Here is a 27,661-nt window from a genome sequence, read left to right as displayed (position 1 = left end):
GAAGAAAATGTTTCTAACATAACATAAACTCGATTTTAATACCTTTTCATTCGAAGCACCCTACAGTTAACCTTGCACTGTTCCTGCAACTTGATTGGTTATGCATCGTTATGTACATATAGGCAATATAAAATCTCAAGCATTCTATCTCATTTACGCTAAGCGCAAATCATGCGCTTTTCTTTTCAGGTTACTCTATTACCCTCTTGCTCTCCCTTACGCGTTGGCGATAGTATTTTTCGTGCGCCGCCATTGCAAAAATTGCAAGTACCATTAAGGGAATACACGCAATATAAGGCCAATTACAACCATAATTGCTATCGGTATTACGCAATAACTAACAAAATCAACAAAGTGTAGATAAGAAACAGAGATAATATATATAACGACGATATTGATAAAAAAAATTCAACTATGATTGATATGAATGAGAAAATTAAAATAAGAAGCTGATCTGGAAATGAAAATTAATTTTTAAGCTAACTACGTTTTAGGAACTTCTTTCATTGGAGCATGGTTCCCTTGATTTTCAAGTCACGCGAAGCGTTACTTTTTGGTCAACGAAATTTTCTATTGAGGCGTTTGAGGGGGTAAGGCTGGCAGTATATCACAGTAATTTGCACAAATACCCATACTTACCATATGTGTCTAGAATACATGTTTCTTAAAAGAAATGTTTTTGTAACGAATTTTTTAGCAATTTAGCAAGATGACTGATAGTCTATTTTTAAGTAAATAAGTTTCCTTTCGTTTTTTAGATGAGTAGATATTTTAAATTGCTGCATTCTGTTTACATGGCTTTTTTAATGTTTGAACACAATATGAAATTTGAAGAATGGAAGAGCTTTAATTTTTTATTATTGACATCGGCTGCCTTATGAATTATGTTGTTGTTTCTGGCGTTGAAACCATGATAGCCATGCATTGCCATCTCTTGACGAAAGATTTCTATTTATTCTATGAATTAGCGATCGATTAAGATAATATTTTAAAACTGTTTAAACGGTATTACACTTTCTGGTAACCTTTCAGATACTGCAGACTCTAGGCTTTGAGAATAGGCATACCCCATTTAGTAAGGCCTTTGTGTGCTGAGGATTCTGATGCTAATAAGAAAAAGGTTCACAATTAACGATTTTTATTAAGTATATTACTTTTGTTGTAATATATGGTATATGTTACTATACTCGTACATTCATATTGTAACATAAGTGCATAACATAATTAGAGAGAGAGAGAGAGAGCAGTTGCTCTAAATTTATGTATGTAAAATAATATATTATATTTCTCAATTGAACATAATAAATGCATCACTCTTGACATCGTGGTATCACAGCAAGGTTCTAAAAGTACGTTCACTTATGCATTAACTACCAATAAATCCACAAAATTAATCTACCCGTTCACATATGGCAGATTACTTGCAAAATTAACCATCAGCTGTCAAGGCTTGAAAGGTTTGTTTTCATATAAATTATTTTGGTGGAATGTTTCGGTATTTTTGGTTTGTTTAATTATTATTAAAGATATGACGAAAATACAAGGAGAAGGAATCGCTGATTTAATTGCGCAATTGGCTGCTTATAATAAACAGGTGGAGGGAATCCCTAAACGATGTTTACTGAAGTTGCAAAAAATTATGGCAGCAATGCGCATGGGAAATTCTATATTACATTTCATACTAAGTATTAAGAGGATAAAACGTTTATGGACACGCGCTTTTTTCTGTAAAATGAATCCATAGTTGGAAATTTTAACAAAAAATTTTATTAGAATTATATTTACAGACCTTCTTCTTTGCCGGCGTCCATTTCATTTAGTTTTTATTTTGATGTTTCTCCTTTCATTCGTAATAAAAATTATCGATGACACAGGATTGTATGTCAAAAAGCACGAAAAATGAGATCTTTATATGTGAACGTATTATAAGAAAGAGAAGTTCCAAGATTAAAAAAAATTAGTGAAGAAATACTTTAAAATATCAAAGATGAAGAAAATTCCACAGAAAAATTGTGATTAAAAAGTGGCTATTAAAAAATAGTTAAAAAAGTAGCACAAAGTGATGTAAGTGAAATTGTGACGTATACCGATAAATTAGCACATGGCGAATGTATGAATAAACCAGACAAAGATACGCAAAATTATGTGACACAAGTTGTTCTGAAAAATTTGAAAATAATATTGAGTTTGACAAAAGAAATCGACGAAAAAATAAGAAAGAGGTAAATCACGGCTAGATTGGTGACATTCATATTCCTACAATATTTTTGATGGAACAAACTTCAGTAGATGGAAAGTCAGGTTGATGAATTTACTTGAATATACAGAATGCGATGATGCTGCAATCAGAGACAAATTGAAAATTGAAAGACTGGAAGGCTTAAGAAACTGATTTAAAGGCAAGAACAATATTAACAAGTACAGTTTCTGATAACAACCGTTGAAGTGGTGCAAAAACAAGAGAAAATATACTCCACTAAATCCAAGGCACTACAAATAATAAAGAGAAATAAATTGGACGAAGTGAAATTAAAGAGCTACGATGATAATGTTGAAGATTTTTTTATTAATTTTGAAAAGGCTGCAGGTGGAAGTTGAAATGAAAAAGACAAAATGAAATGATAAATTAGAAAATAACGATACGAAATCCGCAAATTGTATACAAAGTAAAATGGCTAATGCACCGTTTGAAAATAAGAAAACACGAGCAACAGAAATCTTAGGGTTGCTACATACAGACTTGAACGGGCCATAGGGAACTGTGGGTTATTGCGGAGAAAAGTATTTCTTAACCTTTATTGATGACTATAAATATAAAATATATTCAAATAAATCATAGGTAGCAAGTTGTTTTATAGAGTATGTAAATTTTAGTAGAAAATCAATTCAATAAATGCATCAAAAAATTACAATGGGACAATGGTAGAGAAAATTTAATATTCGAAACTCATTTTACAGATATAAGCTATTTCCGAACTCCGATTATAAGCCATATCACACAATGCACCCCGATAAAAAAAACTCATGCTGGCTTTGCTATTCTCATTAAAAGCCACATTAGGTATTACAGCATTAATTCTTGCTGTATGGAAGTAATTCAAGCCACAAAATTGTTGTAGAAAAGTCGAAAGGCCCACTCACAGTCTCATCAGTATACGGCCCACCCAAATATATTATCAAGGCAGAAGAGTATGAAAAATTCTTCAAAACCCTTGAACATAAGTTTTTAGCTGGAGAAGACTACAATGCAAAACACACTTAATGGGGATCCCGATTCTTTACCTCAAAAGGTCGCCAACTCTTAGCAGCTATAACCAAACTGAACCTCACCACGGCCTCCTCAGACTCCCCAACATATTGGCCAACTAACACAAATAAATACCCCGATCTCAACAACTTTTGCGTAGCAAAAGGCATTCCAGCCAGTGACATAGCCTGCAAATCACGTTATGAACTATCCTCCATCACTCTCCCGTAATGATCGCTCTAAATAAAAAATCAGTTTACTCATTTTCCCACTGGTTGGTTTTACTTTCAAACCTCAACAATTAATCTGAAGTACCCACTCAAGTGTAATGAAGATGATATAAATGCTGTCGAGCACTTCAATAATTCCCTGCAGCAGGCGGCACGAAACTCAACACCCTCCCTCACCAAGCCTCAACACACACAAGTATTTTTGGTGGTTAAAGAGAAATTAAAAGAAAAACGACAGACAGGAAAAACATGGCAAGGAAGTAGACCATAAGACCATTAAGACCAAGTAGTAGAACATTAAACTTACTCATCCAAGAGCTCAAAAATATTTTCAAAAAAGAACACAACACACAACTCCAATCTCGATGTAATCCCTGCCACTAATTACTCCCTTTAACGCAATCAGCCATTAAAATGGAAAATAATAAATGGGCTAAATCGGATCTCGAAAAAGTTCACACATTTCCTCGCCCCTTATCTCGAGTTTTTGCACCCTCAAAATTGAGACCCGAAAATTAATCCCAAATCAATAATTCGGCTTTAGAAAGACGCACGGTACCATCGAATAGGTACACAGACTCGTAACTAGTATTCACAAAGCTTTTGTGCAGAAAAAGTATTGCACAGCCGCATTTCTCGACATATTCCAAGCCTTTGAACGCGTTTGGTACGTCGCATTGCTATGCAAAATAAAATACACTATATAAATACACATACACATTACACTTTTATCAAGTCCACTTCAAATACCGGCATTTCTTTGTTAAGCAAAACGCAGAACACTCTGAACTCTGTGAAACTTTAGCTGGAGTACCCCAGGGCAGTATAATGGGCCCTATCCTATACTTGCTCTCCACCCACGATTTACCAGTATCATCGGGACTTTTGCAAATGACACCGCTGGTCTCGCAGTTGACTCTAACGCCCAGAAGGCTTCACTTAAACTCCAAAAAAGACTTGATTATTTAACTCAATGGTTAAAGGATTGGGGAATGAAATCGGATGAGACAAAATCAGTTGAAGTAACTTTTACACTCAATCGAAGCATTTGCCCTCCCGTGGAACTCAATAATGTAATCGTACCCCAAAATAATGTTACGAAATATCTCTGTAACAGCAAGACATGCAAGCTTACACGGAAACCACATATTTTCATTAAACGTAAGGCACTTGGACTCAAACTCCAAATCTATACTGGCTACTTACTCTACTCAGGCATGTTAAAACTACAACTATGTGGCACTGCAGCTAGCTCCACCAAAAATACTAACGAAAAACCACAAAGATTCCAACGTTGAGTAAGTAATAATGTAGTCAAAATCTCGAACTAAAATTATTTTGTATATGGGCTGCCATTTCACTCAAATATACTGCCCGTCTTCTGTTTACATAAGAGAACAAAAAGGAAAAAATAGTATGAAATGTCGAAGGTATAAACTTGTTTTAAGCTAACGGCGGTTTTACTTACATGAATAGTGTATGCTTTTGCGCGCACTTGAAATAAGGCGGTATTTTGTTTTTATAAGTACAAAATTTGGAATACTGATTGGGGGACGGCAAATTTCATTGTATAAATAATAAATAAAGCGCATATATTTTTATTAACCTTTATAGATAAATACAAATATGTATGCACATGTATGTATGTATATAAGGCAATATTAAGTCAAATCTTTAATCTCTTGATATATAAGATCCTCTAACTTCTAATTGGAGTATAGGATGTCTAATGGTAGTGTATGGTAGTTATAGAATTATCTACTTTCATGCAACATAAATATTTAAATAAAATAACTACAATATTTTATATAGAAAATCAACGGCAAGCCAAATTTTGCCATAGCATCGAATATGCTACATTTGTGCGTACATACAAATGTATGCATGAATATATGTATGTATGCACATCTGTATATACATATGCACGTTTACCACACGCTTGTTCAGTGCTTAGGCGGAGACAAATCGACGCATTCGCATGTACTTCGTGTCGATTTTTTTTGTGTATGCGAGCAAGACATTGTTTCTCGCGCCTCGAACTCGTTACAACGGTTCGCCCTTCCTCTTCTTTTCACCCGACTTACCGCATCAATATGACTGTTTGCCAAAAATTGAGTGATTGTGACTCCATGTTATTACTTCTCAATGTTTCCGGTCAAAAACCCTAAGAATGGTACAAACGCACCATATTACATTATAAATGCAGCTGAAGAAATATAAAAGCTTGCCACATCAGACAATATAAGACTCCAATTGCATCTTTAATTGCAGAAATAACTCTTCATCCGATCTCCTTTAACAGACTGAAGAGGAAGCCAACAACGGATTTATTATGATAATGAGCAAACATCTAGAAATGGTAAGTATAACATAATGAGAGAGAGAGAGAGAGCAGTTTCTCTACACCTATGTATGTAAAATAATATATTATACTTCTGAGTTGAATATAATAAATGCATCACTCTTGTCAACAACTATTAATATTAAAACAACTTACAAACAAGAATTTATAAATATGCATATTAAAATCTTATATGCGATGTCTACAAATTATTTACATTTGCTGCAGGATTTTTAGGACAACGCTTTTAATGATGTACATATATAAGAGGCAATTAAGGAAGGATAAGGTTGCACCGTCGGGCGCGGCAGTGTTAATAAGTGTTTTATATATCGGTTCTTTATATTAACCTACATATCCCTCGCGATCGCTATTTCCAATATCATTATTTAATTTCAACCCAAAACCTCTTCTTGATTTGTTACTATTTTGGATCATGATTGATATGTACTCGATTAGTGGTTTCATACCATAATGGCATATCCATAACCGTAACCATAGATATCAATAGAATTTTCGTTTTTGTCGTAAGCATAAATACTCGCAGCTTATTGCTGCATTTATTGCGATTTTATTTTTGGTATTACTTCACTTTGTTTCGCAGAAGTTTCACCTGCGCTTATTTTCATTTTAATGGTTTATATTTACCACTTTACTTTTAAATAGTTTTAAAACATTAATAGTAATGGAAAACGAAAAGTTGATTAATTGATGCGAAGCTCTTCGTATTTTTATGACAAAACTTATACAAATTATAAGAACCCGGCCAAGGCGCGCTTGGATTGAAGTCGCCAAAAGTTTGGAAGCTGATGGTGATTAAAAAGTGTGCTCAATATTATTATAATAATACTCTTGTTTTTCTGAATAGAATCTGTAATGAACAAATAAATGACTACATTTATAAATAACACTACCATTTGGTTCGAAACCCGCACGAAACACTAAAATGCTAAAAAATATTTTTTCTAATAGCTGTCGCCCCTCGACAGGCAATGGCAAACATCCAAGTTTATTTCTGCCATGAAAAAAGGTCCTCATAGAAAACCATCCACCTTTCGGAGGCTGCAGGGAACTGTGGGCCCACCCCATTTGTGGCACCACACAAAAGGGAGGAGGGTTCCGCCAAACAGTCAACGTAGGATGTGAGCGCCTATTATGTATGTAGGTACATATAAATATGTTATATGCACATTTAAATGCAGCAAACATCCGTATGATTATGGTGTTATGGTGTGTCACCCCCAATTTAACCTATATGTTTTCTATGTCCCGAGGGCTTGTAATGGGCAAGGTAACAGGACCATTAGAAAGTGCTAGTCGAAGTGGTAATCTTACCATTGGGAGTTTTAGCGCTGAAAAAGAGAGTTCAGTCAATGTGTTTATGCCGCTAGAGTATTGTGAAAGGCTCTTGCTAGCGAACACAGATAGGGATGAATGCGTTGTTTTTTTCCAACACTGGAAATAATGGAAACATGTAAGTTAACCTTTTTTGGTGCATAACTTTAAATTTCATTAATAGAGTTTTGCAAAAATTTGGATTTTTACATTCCATATTTTTACATTCGAAATTTCATTATTCGGTGAAGAACAAGTATTATGCTTACAAACATTCGCCCATGATAAAATAAAATAAATACGTGTATGATTTACCTCGCTGAGCGGAATTGACATGAGGTAAGATTAGTTGTGGTGAGGTGAGGTGACGTGAGATATGACGTTTAAACTGAAAAAATTAACATTATTTGTGTTGGAAAGTATAAAACTCAAAATATTATCATTATTTCAGAGCGAAAACATATAATTAAAAATATGAGTCGATTACATTTTCTGAGTCATTAGCTAAATATTCAAATGTGATTTTTAATAATAATTATTATAGAAATCGCTCAAAATTTTTTAAATCGTAAAAGATTCATAAAGTGCATACAAAAATATACACATACAGTAGAAGCTCGATTCTTGCACACCTCGATACTTGCGACACAATTTTTCTCAATTGCGTACTCAGTACTTGCAACATTAGAAAATTTTTACCTTGACACTTGCAATATTTTTGGTTTTGTGTTTCTCTTTTGCTCTTTTTACGTTGTATTTTCGAGAATAAAGCTCGGGGAAGTACCGTGTCGATGTCATTCTGGTAGTGACATTTTTTTAATTGAATCAGCTGAATGAATTTAGGGGAAGTATTGTCTAATTCGTTTGCTGACGAAATTACAGTTTTCCGTTAACTTTTGCATGGTGTGGTCTCATAATGACAAATAGAAAATTTACGATGTTTACAATAAAATAAAAAGCGGATATTCTGAAACTAAATGCGTGAATTGCTATTAATGCATTAGCTAAAAACTTTCACGCGAAAAAGCAATATTAACTCGTATTGAAAAAAGTAGTCCATAAAGAAGTTTGTTACGCGATCTGAATCCAAAAATGGAAAAGGCGTTATAAAGCATGCTTAGCGATCGCTGTTGGGAGGGAGACATAAATATATTTTCCGATAGTCAAGCTGCGATCAAGGCCCTGTCGTCGCCATGTTGCAACTCTCTTCCTGTCAAACGTTTCGAATGTGCAGGAAACATTTCTCTTATCTGAATTCCAGGCCATAGGGACATAGAGGGAAATGAAATTGCTGATGAGCTTGCCAGAAAGGGTCGGCAGAACCGGTGCAGTTCTCCTCATCTCAGAAATCAGTGCAATCAGTGAAGGGAAACTGCAAATTTATTTCTTAAAAAATGGCTAGACAGATGGAGTTCTATCTTATCGCGTGCTATTTCAAAATCACCTCAGTACGATAGAAGCAGGATGCTTAAAGTGCTAGGGATCAGCGCGTGGGGCATCCTCCACGTCGCAGTCACCACTTCACAATTCTGAAAACCACTTTTGCGCAGTCCTTACATTCACGGTATCCTCTCCGTGAACACTGTTTATTTCTGCAGCAGCTGTTGTTGCATTTTTACCACTTTTATAAAAAAATACAAAATATGCCTCTTATACGCGTTCGAAGATTCCATTTTATTTTTTAACAACACGTGCTTCTATCCGTTGTTAAAATCACTTGTTGAATGCACAATATATCAAAGAAAATATAAATATAGTTCCGTTATATTCCGCGAATAATTTTATGTTATTTTTTAAACAAACCGCTATCTCGTTACGTCAGCAAATTAGCTGAGTTTCTTGAATTCAAAGCAGATCCATGTAAAGCGATTGGAGAAACTCGAGAATAATGCAGGTTCAACAGACATACATATGTAAATGGAATACCGTAAAGCAATGATGACAATTTGAACCAATTTTTGGCGAGGGTATGACGGGCGATCGACTTTGTCCCATCAAGTCTGTGGGGGGTGTTTCGTATGCAACAAAACAAACTCAGCGCAAATACTGATAAAACTCAACTATTCGCATACTAGTGACCAGATTACCATTTTCCTAACTTGTTTTAGTTTTTGTATTTGTTTTTTAGCCTCGGAGTTTTAATTCTTTCTTCTTAACATTTTTCTAGCCTCTTATAATTAAGAGATCATGTTTATAATTATGTTAAATATAATTTTTTAACAACTGGTTCAATAATTCACTCCATTCTATTTAGCTTTACTTTTTATTATCATCTGGTCACACTATCGGCGATTGCCATTATTGTTGGTTTTGGTGATTATTCATGTGTTAAGCAAGCCACAGACGGGAAGAAAATCGAAACAATCGGTTGAAACTCATTGCACCACACACGCAGTGATCTGTTGACGATTTTAGTTTCCCGTTGTTCATTGCTGAATGAACATGGAATGCGGGAAGAAATTATTGCTATGTATGATATTTATTTGTGCGTGAAATGAAGGGAGGAGAGGAAGACGAAAAAAAATTCGTTCAATTTGGATGTGGGACTGGTTTAAAAGACGAGATGAGTATTCGCATATAATTTTTTGTTTTAATAGATGGGATGACGCCCAAAGGTAGCCTATGGTGGGCAGAACCCGGTAAAAGATAAAATCGGGTTACAAAAGCTCTGCCCAGTTTTTTGACAAGTTGAGCAAGCCCACACAAGATGCTGATGAAGAAGCGGAAGTATGAGAAGCAGCATGCTTTAAATACGACGGTAGTTGAACGCGAAGCTCCCAAGTAAGTCGACCAAAAAAAGACGAACGAGTATGAAAAGGCTGGAAAAGTCTTCAAAGTAGAAGGCCTCAGTCGGAACAAAACCTTTGGAAACAGAGACTACCCTCAACTAGAGACCTTCGACTCCAAAAGCAGTAGCTTTTGCAAGGAAAATAGCAGGCACATCGTCAAAGCGCCAAAGATTCGAAGATAATCAGCTATCTTCTAGCCTAAACTCGTCGTCGGGTCTACATGTGGCCATTTTTGACTGTGTTAAGCCGGAAAGTAAAATCACCGATAAATGGCCACTAGAGCAAGAAAAAACAATGAGATTTATTCCCACTTCCTTTAATGGCGGATGAAACTACACTATTACTGATAAAAGATTAAAACGAAGAGGTGCATCCCGAAGATTGGACCATAGTGAGAGACCGTGCAAGGGATAAGGGAAAAGGGAAACATTTATGGCTAGCCAACGGTTGGAGCAAATCTGCAAAGACGTGCACAGTCAATTGAGATACGGGATGGAGCATCTTAAAGTGGTCCTACACGTAGAAGCAGATAAGAGCAGCAATGAAACCACAGCCGCAGAAGTTGGGCCATGATACTGCGAAAGATTTCGGACCAAATTCATTTTTACTCAAAACATTAGAAATACTGATTGATCTACATAACAAGAGCACTCTTAATACCGAGAATTTCAGCAATGCACAACATGCTTACCAGAAAGGTAAATCTGTAGAAACAGCACTACTCGAAGTTGTTGGAACAATAAGAACAATCTCTTAAACTCTTCTCTATGGCGGATTTTCTGGATATCGAAGGAGCGTTCAACAATGTTGATGTGAAATCGATAAATTCAGCGTTTACGAACATAGGTATGAACGAGAAGATTATTCGATTATTTGAGACAATATGCTATTTAACAGAATAATCACCTCGAACTTAGTTATCACTAGTTTAGGGAAAACACTTCTCGCCGTTACTGTACAACCTAGTATTGAATGAATTGCTTATTAGGATCAAGATAGTAGCTTATGCGGACGATGTAGGCATCCTGATGACACGGAAGTTTTTCTCGACTATCTGCGTTAAGGGAACTCTCTAAGTGACCGACTTGAAACGGTCTAGGGTTAGCCCAGCCAAGACCGAACTAGTACTGTTCACTAGATGATATAAGTTACCGATATTTCAGTTACCGTTTATAGATGGAGAAACACTAACCTTATCGAATGAAGCCAAGTATCTTGGCGTAATGAGTGTGCAAGGAAAGGCTCTGAGCTTGGCCGTCAGCGAGTGGTAGAAGGCATAATCGTTCCTCAAAAAAACTACGAATGACTTGAGACTAATCGCGCAAACCAATAGAAGGTGCTCTCTGACTACTAACTCCATGGGTCTACAAAACGCTCTGGCCAAAACTGAATCGTAAAAGGAAAAAATATCTGCTTAGTTTCAACAGATCAACTACCAGGGTCCTCACAGATATTAAACACATCACTGCAACTATTGACGAAAATAAAACGACGATCTGTACGAATAGTACAGCAAAAACACTAGTCAAGACCACAATGCAATGCATTACGATAGGTTGCAACGCATTTATGCCTAAAATAGATAAGAACAAAAAAAAAAATAAATGCTGTATACTGGTGAACACATGAGATCGCAGAACTTAGAGATATGTGCATCCATAAGCGTAGAAAGTATACTAGAGCCAGAAGATTGAGCCCGGCGGTACCGGAATCCGAAGAATATAAAAAGAGCAGAAAAAAATTGAGGAAAGCCATAAGCCAAAGCAAAAAAGACAAATTGGAAGAGCTACGAAACGATCTAAACAATAGCCCATGGGGGTTGGGCTACAAAGTCGTTATGAAAAAGCTAGGAGCCAAATCCCCTGCTGCTGATATGGAAACCGAGGTGGTAAGCAAAATAGTCGACACACTCTTCCCAACACACTGTGCTGAGAGGGAAGAACTCGAGCATGAAGCAACGGAACCTGTCCCATTCACAGAAGAAGAACTAATGGATGCTGCAAAAGCAATGAAATGCAACAAAGCGCCAGGACCTGATGGCATAGTTGCAGAAATATTGAAACTATTGGCAATTAAATGCCCTCTTTTGATGCTAAACATGTACAACGCATGCCTAAAAGAAGGAATTTTTCCCGAAAAATGGAAAAAACAAAAACTGGTACTAATCAGTAAGGGGAAGGGAGACCCAACATTAGCGTCCGCTTATAGACCGTTATGTATGCTGGATAGCGCAGGAAAACTCTTTGAGAAACTGATAAAGCATAGGCTTAGCGAAGCCGTAGAGAACAGTGGCGGCCTCTCCGACAGGCAGCATGGTTTTAGAAGTGGCAGATCCACCTTAGGAGCCATCCAAGATGTAATAACTAGCGTAGAACATGACCAGGCAGGTAATCGATACTCCAAACGCTTAGTATTACTAGCCACACTGGATATTAGAAATGCTTTCAACAGTTTAAGCTGGGACGACGTAATTGAAGCCTTAAAGGTAACATTCAAGATCCCGAATAATCTATTGAAGATTATTCGTAGCTATCTCAGCAATTGCGTGCTCTTATACGATAAGCGAGAAGGATGTAAGACTAAACAAATAACAGCAGATGCGGCTCAAGGATCAATACTTGGACCTGAACTCTGGAATATAAGCTACGATAAAATCCTTCGAATAGAGATGCCTGAGGATGTGCATTTAGTGGGATACGCAGATGACATTGCAGCTGTAATAATCGCCCGAAACACCGACGAAGCCAAAAGAAAGTTAAATCAGGTGATGATCCGAGTCCAGACATGGCTAGAAGACCATGGATTAAAGCTGGCCACAGAGAAAACAGAGCTAATCCTTCTAACGAACAGACGTATCCCATTAGAAGTAGACATACAAGTACTTGATGCCACTTTATCCACAAAAAGAGTGGTCAAGTACCTAGGAGTGCAATTAGACACAAGGCTAACGCTGCCACAAGAGCTGCCAAGGTAAGCGGCATGTTAAGTAAGCTCATGGCAAACCTTGGAGGTCCAACGCAGAACAAGCGCAAACTTTTAATGGACACGACGAACTCGATTCTCTTATACGGATGCGAAATATGGGCAGATTCGCTTAAGGTGCAATGCCGGCGGAAAATTCTGCAATCTGTGCAACGCACCTGCGCTCTCAGAGTGGCTTCGTCATACAGAACAGTATCTGAAGCAGCGGTGTTAGTTATCAGCGGAAGCATCCCTATAGATATTCTAGCACAAGAGCGTAAACGGAGATGGGAGGCAAAAAACACAGGAATCCCAGTACCATACTTCTCCGATAATAGAGTTCAAACACTCACACTTTGGCAGGCAAGATGGAACTCTGAAAGGTATGGTAAATGGACAGCGAGACTAATACCCGATCTAAAAAAGTGGGTAGAAAGAAAGCACGGTGAGGTTAACTATTACCTCACACAGTTTTTGTCCGGACATGGGTCCTTTCGCAAGTATCTGTGGCGAATGGGAAAAGTGAGACAACCAAACTGCATATATGGAGATACTGAGTATGATGATGCGGAACACACCTTCTTTAAACCCGAGAGGTGGAACGTAGAGAGAACAGTCCTGCAGCGAGCTATTGGTGTATTTACACCTGAAGAAATAATCGAGAAAATGATGATAGACGAAGAAAAATGGAATGCCGTCGCAAATTTTGTGGAGGATATTATCCGAAAAAAGAAGCGCGAAATGGAAAGCTAAGCTGAAGAGCATTGAGCATAGGTTTCTCAAAACAGGCGACCCTGGACGCAGGGTGAGTAAGTAAGTGTCCTTCTTAGGACGCCGTCTTGGCCCTTTACCTCGAAGCAATGCGGAAGCAGTCCCGGGGTGGAGGGAAAAATCCAAAAGAAGAGGAGGGATATTTTTAGTGGAAAAAAACACCACACTGCACTTTTGGAACCCTAGCGAGTAGAATGGGCGTACCTCACAATGACTGCAGGAGATGAAGAAGAAATTGAGTCGGTACAACATTTTATCTGTGAGTGTCCTGCTCTTTAAAGAAGCCGTGCCAAATATCTTGGCGATCATTTCTTTGAAGACCTGGAAAATTTGTAAAACGTCTCACTGGTGGTTTAAGCAACTTAGTTAGGGCATGGAAATTAAAAGCGGGTATCACAATGGGCCCTAGGCCACCGAGTGTATTATATGTGTGTCCGTCGTGATTTCGTTCGGCTGTTGTTAAACACTATTATATATATAAACGATATATGTATGTAATTTATACCGCATGAAACTATGAAAAATTGATCTCCAATTCGGCTCCCCGTGTATGCAAGTCGCTTTATGTAATTTTACTCATTATTAGAGTGTTTTTCCCCGAAATCATACAATGAAATTCTCAATTTTTCCTATAAAGACTAAACTTATAAATATAATATTTCCCAACAAAACATTTAAGTACTTAAAAAAAAAAATAATAGTTCAAGTTTAATTGCTACTGAATGCAACCCAAGTACATGAATTGTCTAATAATTGCCTTGTTTGGGAGTTATCGATTGATAAGAAGTGAAGGAAGACTAGGCGCTTACAGAACCAACCAGAACGGGAAGAGGTGAGTGATATTTTATGTGCAAAGCAATGAATTTATAAATTTGTCTTCACTAAAGTGTTTCCTCCATAAATACAGCAAAAGCATTAAATACCCAATTTATATACTTCCATAAATATATATGTATGTACAAATGTATATATTTTAAAAATGTAGAATTTCTTTTTCTAAATATCTACACACATGTGTACACACTCCAAGTGACTAACACGTGCATTATTAGGTAGCAGACTTTGTCAACTTACACCGGCTATAATTGATTAATGAGCATTGTTTGTTTGCACTCCTGTCGGCAGTGGCTCCAATTCCACCGAAACTATGTTAAGCCTCAGCGCCTATGTTTATTTATTCGCTTGATTTTCATTCGTTCTGTTTGCCTGCCCGTTACTTTGATTATTCACTTATCTGTTGATTCAAGTCAAGTGTTGGCGCCAAATGACACTCAACTCGCACGTATTAAATGTTCTTTTCGGGGATATACTTCTATTTCACAAGAAGTATAAAAATGCCGACAATAAACCGAATTACAGAGATGCAGCGCATATTCAATACAATACAAAGGGGAAACTAGAAATAGATATGGGTGAGACAAAAGACATTCGATTCCGATCACTTCATATCAATGCAACTTTATGGAATACCAAAAGCGCGTAACATTTTTCTTTTCAATTAGCTGATAAGATTCGTGCACCAACTGCTATGAAGAATATGGTCGGATGAAAGCCTGCCTGCCGATTGTAATTTAGGTGTGCTCTGCCCAACCCACAATTGGGTAATACTGTAATCTGTGCCAATTACCGCCGGATTAGTCCCCTAAATATCGCCTATAAGGTTCTAGCGAGCGTATTGTGTGAAAGGCTGAAGCCCATCATCAACCAACTGATTGGACCTTATCAGTGTGGCTTTAGATCTGGAAAATACACGATTTACCAAATATTCACAATACGCCAAGTGCTTTTGTCGATTTTAAAGTTGCATTCGACAGTAGGAAAAGGAGTTGCCTATATGCCGCGATGTCTGAATTTCGTCTCTCCGCAAAACTAATATGGCTATACAAAATTACGCTGCTCAATACCTGCAGCGCCATCAGAGTTGCGAAGAACCTCTCCGAGCCGTTCGCTACCAAACGAGATTACATACAGGGTGACTCGCTGTCGTGTGACTTCTTTAACCTGATGCTGGAGAGAAACGTACGAGCCGCAGAAATTAATCGCTTAGACACAATTTTTTATAAAAGCGTATATCCAGGTCACTGTTGACCAGGCCCGTGCGCAGACCCTCAGATTTAGGGGGGCGGGGGGTTCCGACTTTTGTTGCAGTCTGATATAACTTTGCTTGTGTTTATAAATTTATGACACAGTACATGCTTAAGTCACAGTTTTGGATATGATGAATCATTGATTGGTAATAAGGATAAATAATAATCAAAAAATATTGAAATTAATTTATTGTAATATGGTTTATAATAACTCATCAACGTTCTCTCTCTCTCTCTCTCTCTCTCTCTTTGAACCCACGTGATCTTGGTGGTAGATCCATGATGAGATAATTTTTCCGCAGTTGTTGCACTTACAATTTTTATGCCTACTTCTTTGATTAAGTTCCCCAAATTCATTATTACTTGATTGAAGTTTCCTCATCAGGGATGGCATTGCTTTCAATTCTCGAGTTAATTACTTTCTTGTAGCAATGTGAATCTACACTGTTGAAACACAAATTTTCTTCGTTGCTCATTTCTTCCTATTCTAACGAGAGCGAAATCATCAGCGGTGCTGCATATGACGCCATCATACATTCACCTTTTTGTGGTTTCCTGTAATTAAATCAGCATGGTGCTTCAGAAAACCTAAGCTTAGACAATCATATCGTTGCTTACTCTTTCAAAGCTTTAGTGCAGTGGTCGCCAACCTTTTCAATGTGTTGAGCTACTTTCAAGATTTTGAAATAAACAGCGAGCTACTTGCACAAGCCAACATAAATTAAATAATACACAGTTATATTCGACATACAATACATGTATTTATTTTACTAATATACGTTCTATATATAATAAACTTATGACTTATAGTGCTTATACTTATGCATAGCTACACCTATCAATCGTAACAAAATTTTGTGCAGTCATAATGGCAAATCACAAGCGACTTAAAAAAACAACAAAACAGTAATAGTACATTATTATATAAATAAAATATGGGCAGATAAAAGGAGCATATTTAATGAGAAGGTTGACATTCTGACTCATCGATAATTTTTTTAATATATTATTTGCAGTATAATTTGATACAGTCATTCGAATACAGTTATCCAAATGTATATCTGTAAGCCGATTGCGGTATTTATTTTTAATAAATTTCATATTGGAAAAAGAAGATTCACACAAATAAGTTGAACTGAATAACGCTTTCACTTTCAACGCAACACGACATAAAACTGAATACTTATCTTTACTTACTAAAGTCCATATACATTTTGTATTTGAACCTAAAGATTTTAAAGTCAAGTCACTTTGAAAAGCAATCAGTTCCATTTCTGTCACAGCAATGTCTTCGCCAAAGTTGTTCATAACACAAGTTGCAAACTGTTGTATATCAATGTCCATGAAGGGTGAAACAACAAATTGCGTCACTAAAGCAATTTTGCTGAAGTCCTTGAAACGATTTTTGAAGTTTTCCTTCAAGTTAGAAACTATTTCCATATGATATTTACAGTCATAGGGCTCTAATAGATTTTTGGATATCTTTTCGGAAAGAAATGCTTAGTATCGCGGTTTTTTAGGTTTTGTTCCCAAAATTCAAGTTTTGTAATAAATGCATTTATATCAGAAATCATTTCCGCTAATTCTTTATCCCTGCCTTGAAGCTGCAAGTTAAGCTCATTTAATTTCTCTGTAATGTCCACAAGAAAACCAAAATCTCTGAGCCAAGTCGAATTCTCCTGTTCAGGAATCGGTTCATCGCGTTCTTTGAAAAATTGGAGTATAGCAGGCAGGACATCATTGAAACGTTTGAGCACTCGTCCTCTGCTTAACCATCGCACTTCAGAGTCAAGAAGTAGCTCTCCGTATTGACAGTCAATTTCATCAGCCAAAGTTTTAAATAATCTTCTTTGCAACGCTTGAGCTCTAATCTTGTTCACAATTTTCACCACCAGTTTCATAACGTTGTTCAAGTTTAGAAAATTTCCACATAATGCTTGGTGATGTATAATACAGTGGTAACTAAGAAATTGTGGAAAACTTTCATCCTTATGACATAGCGCGAGCCCCTTATCACAACCCACCATAGCTGGAGCACCGTCAGTTGTCAAGCCTACCATTTTTGATATTGGAATTTTCTCAGAAGAGATGAGATTTTTTAAATGAGAAAACAGCTCTAGCCCAGTAGTATGTCCTTTGAGTGGAATAAACTTCAAAAGATCTTCTTTAATTGTAAAATCACTAAAAGCCATCCTGACAAATATGGCTTATTATGAAAATTTCTGAAATTTGCTAATACTGGTATGATTTTCAGACTTTTGGATTTTTTGCAACGTGAGCAGCGCGAGCTAGCAGAATTGCCTTTGCGAGCTACCGGTAGCTCGCGATCGACGGGTTGGCGACCACTGCTTTAGTGAGTGGCTAGCAGAATCCTGTAGTATGTACTGTCCAGACATATGAATTGTCAATTAATTTGTTTTGTAGAAAACATTATATTATATTAATGAATAATATATATATAATATAAATGGCCATCAATTGTTGACTTATGACTTTAATATATTATTTATCTCTACATATATCTTATATATGTACCTTACTTGACTTATCTGCACCAAAAATTATTTAGTAAAATTTATCAGAGGTTAAACAACTTGAAACAAGCAACTGCAACTCAAACACAAAAAAGTAACCAAATCTAAGCATAAAAATACTTTGCCGAGGGCGACCGCTATTAGATAAAACGTTTTCTTTATTTTTGTGTTTCTTGCACGGAGATTCGACCCTATGTACTCCGAATAGTCACGCACAAACCCATTCGGCACATAAAAAGTGCTATTGCAGCGATTAATCATCAGTTGGGGCCACCAGAGTCAATAAGCAGCACAAACATGCTAAAGCATTATGAACGGGACTTCGACGTAACGAAGAAAAAATTCCTTTGCCTCAAATGTGGTCTTAAAGCCCCTTTTTTAAATATTTTCACTGTGGCAGCATAATAAACATATTGATATTTTTCGGTAAAAAATAAAATAAATTGATTTACTATTCTAAAATCATCGCCGCTCATTGACGCTGGCCAAATTAGAAATAGATTTGATTTGGCGTTGTCGACAAAATGCCCCGAATTACTACAGATCACGTAATAAGCATAATATATATATATTTGAGAAAAAAGTTGGTTACGTACAACTTTTAAAGTTTTTCGTTTTGTTTATTCTCTTACATTCTCCGCATTGAAAAATCGTGCCACGCTGCTGTTACTACTGTAAAACTAAATACATAATATTTTAGTCTTCATTGATATTTGATAATGGAAAACCTACGCCTCGACAAGGTTGGCAAATCCTTCAATTGTATTACGAAAATCGACGCTCTGTGAAAAGTGTTTATCGCGCGCTCTTGCCGACTTATGGTTAATGGCTATGTCAATATGTAAAATTGCCGTATTTGGGTTAAAGAGCAACCCGAAGCTATTCAAAAACTGCATTACATCGATTGTAAACAGCCGTTTTGTGCAGCCTATGAGCTAGCTGCAGGCATTATCGGCCCATACTTTCTCAACGGCTAGGCTGGCGCCAATGTAACAGTGAATGGTGAACGATCTCGTGCTATGATAAACGAGTTTTTGATGCCGGAAATTGAGGCCCGTGATTTCTACAATATTAGGTTCCAGCAAGACGGCGCTATTTAGCATACAGCTCGTCTGAGAGCAATGGATTGGCCACCAAGATCGTGTGATATCACAGCGTTCCATATTGGAATATCCAAATGGTAGAAATCAAAGTTTTTTATGTTGTATAGCAAAATCAAAACATGATTTCTAAAATAGCAAAACTGAAAATCAACAAACACTATTAAATATATAAACTTAATATATAAAAAATAAAAAAAATAAATAATTGGCGCGTACACTTCTGTTAGGTGTTTGGCCGAGCTCCTGCTCTTATTTGTGGTGTGCGTCTTGATGTTGTTCCACAAATGGAGGGACCTACAGTTTCAAGCCGACTCCGAACGGCAGATATTTTTATGAGGAGCTTTTTCATGGCCGCTATTAGAAAAATGTTTTTATTAATTTTGCTTTCACCGAGATTCGAACCAACGACCTCTCTGTGAATTCCGAATGGTAATCACGCACCAACCCATTCGGCTACGGCGAATATACGAATAAGTAGATAATTAAATATATAATATATATTGTACTAATAATTATTTTTATAAATATATATTACATGCATATTGGCTGTTAATACAAAATGCCCAGCTAATGTTGAAGTTGAGTATTTCACTGCACCCTCAAAAAAAAAAAAAAACGAAATGTTCGTGTTCACAAGCTGACGTGTAATTGAACGCTGCAGTATTTTTCAAATACTTCCGTGGTTTTCTCGGGATCGGGTACTTTTTCCCCCGGGCCTGGAGTTTTCAGAAGGGCCCGGACTCGAGGGTAATTCCAAGAAATTTCCTGCTTGAAAAAATATAGTAAATAATACTTCTACCAGAGTTCCGTCACAGACTTTTTTTGGTGTCACCATATCGAATGTTATGATCACTATTAGGAAGAATAAATATAATATGGTGATACAAAAGTGTATATTATTGAGCTCTTATTAAAATGGAACATTTTATGCTACTGATTTATAAGGTAATTAATAATTACCTCCACGGCCCTGATCAGGATGCTTTAGTGTCATCAGATCTCATTGTTGTAAAATGTGGTGTGAATCGTCTTACAAACGAGCAACACTTGCAAATGATTGATTAAATTATATGGACTGTACTACGGATTTAAATAAAAATTTCATGTATTTTTCAGAATTTTACGTGTGTGTTTTTGAAAAACTTTTCTATAGCTCTTAAAAAACACCCTTTATTTCCCCCTTATCAAATCTTTTCCCCTAAAACACCTCTATTTTTAATCTTTTAAAATTAAACTCAAACACTGTAAAATAGCTTATGGTTGTGTGTTGGATTAATAAATAAATATTATACTAAATACTAAAATGTTTTAGCATTAAATGCATATTTGATATTTTCAATAACTTTTTATTGCCTCTTACATATCTGCACACTTGACCGAAATATCTTTTAATAAATAATATGAACACATGCAGTTCTTTTTTCGTATATTTTAAATTATGATAATTTTCTCCCTTTATATTGTTTGAATTTTCGATTTTGCAGAGAGCTACACTTCTTAAATATTTTACAAAAAGCGAGCAGTGATTCGTTATATTTCCAGCTATTAAAAATAACATTTATAATCGCTCATTAAATCGAGTGACGGAAGTTTGGTATTAGGGGGTGATAACGCATTTGATTTTGCTTGTCTCAGAGTTGAAAGGAAATAATACTTTTCAGAACTAAATAACGTAGATAATTTAAAAAACTGAGCAAGTATTGTCGAAATATGATAGCATTGGTTTATATATTGTTTGCAATAGAGTTTAAGCATTTGCTGTGTGGTGAAGTTAGGGACATTTTTTTTTATCAAAATTACTCTTTGGCCTTAGAAACCGATTGTGAAGCCCAGGCCAACGTCAGTTTCGCAACTCATTGGAGAAGAAACCTTTTTTTGGAACGAATCATATTACTGACGGTATTTTTCTTATTTGCTGAATTGCTGGTCAAATCCCTGTTATTTACTTGAGGTTTACATGGATAAGTTTTCAGACAATTTTATTTGTTGCAAATTCGGTTGCACACTCTCACTTCTTTTACCAATACACTCACACTTGTGTAAGTTGACTATTAGCTTGTATATAATTTTTCTGTGATAACGACATCCAATTTTTCATTAAGTTATAACAGCTGGCCCATTCTTCATTTTAGAGAAGAACAGAACCTGTTTAGGAAATACAGCAAACAATACTAAATAATACGAAAATTAAAAGAAGGATACGGCAAATAAAAGTGATAAATTGTTCATTAACCCTAATCCCATGTCGATGCGTCGTTCATGACCGGCCAGTTAGTTTTTGGGTTTTCCCCGAGAGAACTAAGCATGTTGGGATAACCCCTCTACTCCTAAAAAAAGAATTCGTCACAAGGATACTCTAGTCAAAATTTCGAATTCGTAGTACAATTTGTGTTGAACAGCCAGAGCAAGAAATTTACAAACGGACGTCTACGACCCATCGATATAGAATTCGGTAGGTAAGTGAAAAATATGCCATTTCAAGCTATTTTAACTTATATTGTCTAATTTTCGTTATCAAACATAAACCTTTTTAATTTATTTTATTTTATTTTATTTTATTTTATTTCGGAAGCGATTCAAATGATAATGAAGAACGAGAAGAGTCGTGAAGTAAAGAAGACGCTGAAGATTTTAATATAGAAGAATTATCTGAATCCAGTTCAGATGAAGAAGAAGCAGAATCTCAGCTACTCTCGACAACGACGATGTGTGTATGGGAAACATCGGTATAAATGGGCGTTAAATTTACGAGGTAGGTGGGCGTCCCTGAAAATCCATATGCCAGGTATATTTTCATCATCCGTCGATAGCAATACATCTGAAATGCCTCTAATTTATTTATATTCGTAACATTTAGGGTCCATGCCTTCACACTGTACAACAAAACAGACCAAACGTAACATTTAAGGTACCGAAGGCATAATTTCATGCTCAAGCTTTTATTGAAAAGAAATTTCCTGTATTTGAAGAAAGCTTCCCTCGCTGCTCCAATCCGACAGCAAATTTCTCTGTCATTTGTCCATATTTCGCTAAACAAACATTCTAGGCACTTAATTTCTTTACCAAATCAAATTAATATCTGCATATGAAAAGTCATACAATTTGTTGATGCAGCTCCACCAAAACTCGCCTGGTCCGGTGTCAAACAAGTTGTTGAGCCAGTTTTAAGGGCCTCTTTGTTATCGAAGGTAACGCTCTTCATATGGTTTGATAGGGAGCGCAAAAATGGTAATCGGTCGGTGCAAGGTCCGGAGCATACGACGGATGTTGAAGGTCCTCCCATTCGAGCTTTCGAAGGGCGGCTGTGACGATTTGTGCTACATGGCGCCTGGTGTTGTCGTAAAGGAGTATGTGTGACCATGTCGATCAGGTATTTTCAGTCGCATATCGTCATTCACGCGATGTAGCTGGACAATGTAGAGCTCCTTGTTGGCCGTGGCATTCTTTTCGAGGCATTCTCCAGTGCATCCTGCCCTCCTTGTCCCACCAAACACTCTCAGCTTTGGCGTATCTCCTGGAGCCACCCACTCCTTTCTTTGATTCATATTGATATATAGGCACCATTTCTCATCCCCTATGACGATTCGGTATAAAAAGCGCTGTTTATTACCACGTGTAGTTCGATGGCGGGCGAGATGCTGAGACTTCAAATTGCTTCTCAGCATCTCGCTTTCTTTGTTTTTTTCGTTGAGCTCGTGAGGCACCTAGGTGAATGAAAGTGGTTGAGAATCGTTTTATGATCGCAGTCCATTTTTTCCGCCAACTACTGGCTGGTTTACCAATCGTTCTCCTTCAAAAGGGATTTGAGACGTTCTTCATCGAATTCAGAAGGCGGGACGTGTCATCGACGTTAATGTGAAATTTTTGAGCTTTTAAACCATTTCCGTCTATGACACCTTCTCCATACGCGTCTCAAATGTTTCGGTTCGCTTCGGCAATTCGCTATGAACTTATTCCTCAATCAATACATGTATATACATATAAACCTACATACACATGAGGCTGCGCGCACTTGCTAAAGCAAAATTTTTAAGATTCGCAAAGAATGCTCAAGAGTTCGCAAGCAACATTCATACACTAAAGTTGAAGACAGAGTGGAGGTCCCGTATTTAAATCCGGCCAAGGACTGCCACTCCAGCAGCATGCCCCGTGCATGTATGTATTTTCGTCCGCTTATGGGGAGTGTCCGCTTATGGGGGTTGAAAAAAAAAAAAACTCTAGGTTCAAATTACTATCCCACCTCTTTAAATAATTTTTTTATGTTCTTTTATGGTACGTTCAGTTTTTTTTCATATTTATTGAAAAATATATATGTATGTATGTACATTTTTATATTGGGAACAATGAGTATATTTACACATTTGAATATACATATTTGATTGAACATATTTATATTTTAGGCTTCAAAAATTCATGTACCGTAGTCTGTCGTAGATTTTCCTGTTTATGTTTCAGAAAAAGGTTTTCAAGATGACATTCTAAAGTTTTGGCGTATTGGAATCCAGTAATATCGTTTCTTAGAAATTGTTTAATGCGACGCAGTTGTTCTAATGCTTCAGGATATGACTTGATCTGACATTCATTCTGGACACATACATGATTTGAGTCTTCGCTTTCTCCGTCAGATAATTCCTCAGTATTAATTTCGTCAATGACAACGTCAATATTATTGTCTTCTGTATTAACAACTTCGTCGATTATCAAAAACTCTTCTGTATACTGACCTTGCTGATTTTTATTTAAAATCTTTATCAAAGCCGCTAGTGTCGATATGGAAATATCATCCTCTGCCTCGAAGTCAGAACATTCAAGCGGAGCTTTTTGAAACCCGGCTTTCGAAAAACAATTCTTAATTGTTTCTGCCGTTACGTTGTCCCATGAAGATTTAATAAAAAAAACAGCCTCCAAAATGTCAAACATTTTTGAAAGTCTGTCCATTGGAATGTCTCTTAATTTTGTCAAAATACGTTTGATTATATGGCATCTGTAATGACACTTAAAATTTTGTGTTATACCCTGATCGAGGGGCTGACAAACGGATGTTGCATTAGCAGGTAAAAAGATCAACTTTATGTTATCTAGTTTAATATCTCGAGGGTGAGTTGTAGCATTGTCCAAAAATAATAAACTTTTTCTCACATATAATTTCACGAGACATCCAAGCTTTCCGGTTTGACTTCCATTCCACTGGCAAACTTCCTATATTACCTCTTTTAAAGGCACGTGGGCATGCTGCTTTTCGGATAACCAATGGCTTTTCTTTATCTCCAACCATATTGGCACACAATCCTCGAAATTAACCTTGAAAGATTCCCCACATATTCCTTTGAAAGTCACATTATGACGCCTACGCCATTTCTGCAACCATCCATTTGACGCAGAAAAATTTTGAATACCTAATCGGCCTGCGATTTCTTTTGCTTTTTCCTTTATAATAATACCCGATATTGGTATATTTTGGCTTCTGGCCTTAACGAACCATTCGAAACTCCGCGTTTAAGAACTTTTTCTTTTTGTTGACGTTATCACCGCCCATCCATATTCTTTTAATATCTTTTATTTCAACTATTGTCTATCTACTATCTTTGTTGTCCGTGGATTAGAGTATCGCGTCCGCTTATGAGAGGTTTTTATTGTTTTCTTTACACATTTGTTCAGTAATATATAATATTTTGCTTGTTCGTTACCGAGAGGTCCGCGTTCGCTTTTGAGAGGTGATTAGAACAAAAAAAATGAGAAAAAGTGTCCACGCCCGGTTATTAGAGTGTCCGGTTATTAGAGTGGAATTCGTTCTAAAAACACAACATAAAGCTTGGTTCCTCAGTTTTTGTCCGGTTAAGGGGAGTGTCCGCTTATTGGAGGTGTCCGCAAGGGGAGGTTTCACTGTATTTACATTTCATCTAATTGCTTGGAACTGTGAAATAAACGCGAGTTTAATGACAATTTAATTGATTAAAATAAACTACCTTGATTAAAAAAAATTCTGCGAATGTGTTTCTGCCTCATTTTCAAATGGGTTTCCAGAGCGTAGGGGAAGGGTTGTTTTTCATAAAGCTTGGGTTGTATTTTATGTTGGTTAAGGTATCACACCTCTTCCCCTCAAGACCTTCTACCTCAAGAGCAGTGGGCAAATAAGTAAATATTTCCCATTTGGATATCTACCTTAAAGTTACAAACAATCTTTCAGTGGCCATAATCGAAGTTTTAATGAAAATTTTCCATTGTTTTTCAATAAATGGCAAAATTTTTAGTAAAATTAAATCAAACGTTTTAATTGACATTCTAGAAATTCGAAAATTTCTGTTCGTCTCGCTGTAACTTTTCATACAAATGGTGAAATTCTCTACACAAATTTATTTAAAGAACGCAACGCAAGCAATTCATCTTCGGTTTTGCTTCCACTCTGTCTGCAACCTAATATTTAGTATAAATTCTTTGAAAATAGCAGACGACAGGTAGCATCTGCCAAGTATTAAAATACACACGTTTTTATGAACGGAATTATTTTGTCGGCAGCACGACTTCAGGCTGCAAAACTACAATTTGTTGTCGCCGAATTAAATCTATTTCTAATTTTGCTGGCGATAACTTACAAAGAAAGTAATCAATGCCAATTGATTTAGTAAATATCACATTTAACAAAATTTTTGAAGGTCAAACTTGGTAATCTTTAATGGAGAAAAGATCAGAAAAGATGTGGCCAATTAAATACCGTTATCCGGATCTCAGCGAATTTGACATAATCAGAAGCTGATTATGACTTAACTGGGGCATGGAGTGGCTCGTTTACGAAAAACTAAGATTGTGTTGGTAATACGAAAACATCGACACAGCCAATGCTCATATCATGACAGCGGTTTGTTTACGAATAAGGTGAACACAAATGTACGAAAGTGAGTTATTTCATGTTACGAGTGGAATTTTTCAAATCAAAATACATATTTTTATCTAAATAAAGTACGCGGTTCTAAATTGTGAGCACAAGCAACGAATGTTTAAGTTTTTTTCAATTCTCCGCCGGACGCGGCTTTGTTGGAAAAAGTGATTCGGTTCTGCGGGAGAGAAAATTAATTTAAGTCAAACACGAGCCGCGGAAAGCAAGGTGTTCCGCAGGGTGGTGACCCTTGCTTTTCCACTTTTACATATCGCAGCCACCAAAGGGAGTCTCAATGGTCTCCTATGCTGACGGTTGATGCTAATGGCGTCGGGCAATGTCAATACCTCACCAGTCTTTTTCATTTTTTCACTGCGAGAAATCTACAAATTTCCCCACTAAGTCTACGGCAACCCTCTTTACCACCTTGATAAAGGAGGTCAAACTACAGCTCAAAGTCAAAGTCGATGACACACCAATACCGACTGTAAACAACCCCAAAATTTTGGGAGTTACCCACGACTTATGGCTTTGGACCTTTCATAGCCATACACTGCATGCAATTTCGAATCCATTCGGCAACTCACCCTGCAATTTACCCAAAAAAATCTGCTTAATCTTCTAACCAACGTTTAGTGATATCCAGATATTCTGATTTCCGTCTTCGCTTTCCCATACGCAGCACACAATTTCATCAATCATTTTAAGACTATTCCACTGCATCCAATATGCTTTCGGCACGCCATTTCAGTTTTAGATGTTCTCTCTATACGTTTCCCCTCACCATTGGGTTATATATATGTATGTATATATATATATTTGCGAATATATATATTTGCGAATATGTATATATAATTGGCGCGTACACCCATTTTGGGTGTTTGGCCGAGCTCCTCCTCCTATTTGTGGTGTGCGTCTTGATGTTGTTGCACAAAATGGAGGGACCTACAGTTTCAAGCCGACTCCGAACGGCAGATATTTTTTATGAGGAGCTTTTTCATGGCAGAAATACACTCGGAGGTTTGCTATTGCCTGCCGAGAAGCGACCGCTTTTAGAAAAAACGTTTTGTTCATTGGTATTTCACCGATATTAGAACCTACGTTATCTCTGAATTCACGCACCAACCCATTCGGCTAATTGGGTTGCAATTGCATTAATATGATGTTAATTATCTCCTCGGGTCTCTCGACTCTGGAACAAAGCATATACTTTATACTCACTATCAAGATCGCCAAGATAGTGCATCAGTATTTTCATGATCTTCCCCTTTACGAAGCTACATCTGGAGCCAATTTGTCTTCTGAATGCTTGAACTCAAGTAACCATCTCAACGCTCCTTGGTTTGTTCTTAACTGAAATCGTTGTACATACAGCTATTTGTGAATATG

General features: G+C 36.7%; 1 protein-coding gene across 1 annotated transcript in view; it reads right to left on the bottom strand.

Moving 5' to 3' along the window:
- LOC129235386 (homeobox protein Hox-B7-A) overlaps positions 1 to 27,661 on the bottom strand; it is a 38,092-nt gene that overhangs the window by 909 nt on the left and 9,522 nt on the right. The gene's annotated exons all lie outside the window — the stretch shown is intronic.

Source organism: Anastrepha obliqua, chromosome 1 (assembly GCF_027943255.1).
Source record: "Anastrepha obliqua isolate idAnaObli1 chromosome 1, idAnaObli1_1.0, whole genome shotgun sequence".
NCBI lineage: Eukaryota > Metazoa > Arthropoda > Insecta > Diptera > Tephritidae > Anastrepha > Anastrepha obliqua.
This window is presented reverse-complemented; position numbering and strand designations above follow the sequence as displayed.